This window comes from Pongo pygmaeus, chromosome 12 (genome assembly GCF_028885625.2).
Source record: "Pongo pygmaeus isolate AG05252 chromosome 12, NHGRI_mPonPyg2-v2.0_pri, whole genome shotgun sequence".
Lineage (NCBI taxonomy): Eukaryota > Metazoa > Chordata > Mammalia > Primates > Hominidae > Pongo > Pongo pygmaeus.
This window is the reverse complement of record NC_072385.2, coordinates 51,540,617-51,542,473: the sequence shown is the minus strand read 5'-3', so window position 1 is coordinate 51,542,473 and position 1,857 is coordinate 51,540,617.

The window sequence follows — 1,857 nt, the reverse complement described above, 5'->3', positions numbered from 1 at the left end:
GAAACTTCATTTCTTGAGAGAAGTAGAAAAATGGTATTTTGTCTGTCCAAGACAGTTGTACCTTGACTTAACCTATTGGTTCCCATCTAAAAAACAGTACAGATGCTAGGTTGACTTTTTTTCTTCTTCTTTTTGGCCAACAGCACAGAACCTGTTTTCCCATAACTCCCCAAATCTGCATGTTATTAACCTTTTAAATTCTTAGTTTTATTTTGTTGACTTCTTCCCCAACCTCCCTCCCCCACCCCGTGTTACTAGGTATTTCCAAATGCATCCAGGGTAAATTCACAAGCATGATTGTGTAACACTAGCCATTAGAGATTTTTCCTGGGCAGCATCACTCATTTTACAATTAAATATGCGAAGGCCCAGAGGGACAAAATAACTTGCCCCAATCCAGTTAAAGCAACACAGCCGACATCATATGAACTGTTGCAATAACATCTCCAAACATTCTGATAAAATAAATTGGGGGTGCAATATTGAGATGCACAGAAGTGTGAGGCAAAACTTTATAAAAGAGAAAGAAAAAGAAAACAGTAACTTTTGACTGTCCCTTATGTTAAAATCATATTATTTCCCCCACCTAGATTGAGCTCACTCAGCTCTCCGTAATCAGTGTACTCCTTCAACAGCCTTCACATATGTGATGGTTTGGCAACACAGTCACAGTCTCCATTATAGTAGAAACGCTTGTCTCTTTGTTGTTCATCTAAATAAACGTTTGTTTTAAACTCTGTTTGTTCTTATTGGTCAGGCAGACAGTATTACATTTCTTTAAATAGTTTACTCAGATATAACTACAGACATTCACAAGTTCTTCACATGCAGCTATCTGACATTCTTTAAACAAATGAATAGAGAACATCTGCATAAATTGTCTCTTTGTTTTCCACTTCAAGAGCAGTCCCTTTTCTTTGCAACACATTTACTTAGATGTCTCCATTTTCTCATCTTTTTGAGTTTTTTTCTATTTTAATATATTCATCCTATTATACTTTCTAAGATTTCCTGATCCAGTGACAATTTTTATATCCACAATTTATATAACTCATTTATTGAATTCCTAATTATCTAATTAGGAATATGCTTACACAAAAAAACTTACTAGAACAATACCTGACTCTGAACTAGGTAAGACAATTAGGGATTATTGTCTGGCTGTTTCCAAAGTGAGTGAGTAAATGAGTCAAAAGGAACCTAGGGGAGATGTCTTGGATACAAACATCAGAAAATATTTCCATCAGAAGCTTGATTGATGACACGCTTTATAAGGTGATTGATTTTATTGATGGGAGAAGGTAAGAATTTGATAAAGGTAAAACAAGTCAATTGTAAAAAAAGGAAAATAGAGGTTCTTCTTCAAAGACTTTCCTCCCCGTTTAATTAGGAATAAATAGTAACTTCTCATAGAAGCAAAATTTATTCAAACACCTGTGCTAACATTCTTAAATATCTGCTAGCCATGGTAAAGAAGTCAGTGTACTTTATGTTCTTAGCTCCCACCTTAGCCTAAATATTTGCCCTGGCATGCTTATACTGGTCCAAGCAAGCTTTAGGTCATAGCCTGTTCCTCTTCCTTATTTAAAAGTGTGTTTACCTTTCTCAGCATTCCACAAGTTGCTTCCTCTTTCCTTTGTTCTCATCTACCTTTGCCTCTTTTAAAAGGTTCTAAGTTGCTAGCCAATCGAGACAAATACAGAATGTGAGGTTCCGTTCCAGCCAATGGAAACTGGACACAGCAGTAGGGTAGATGCGTCAGGTTATAAATGACCCTGTCTCCTTTGTTCAGTGTACTCTCGTGGCAAAACTGATGGCAAGTGTACCCTTTCTGCAGGAGGTAAAAATTGCCTTACT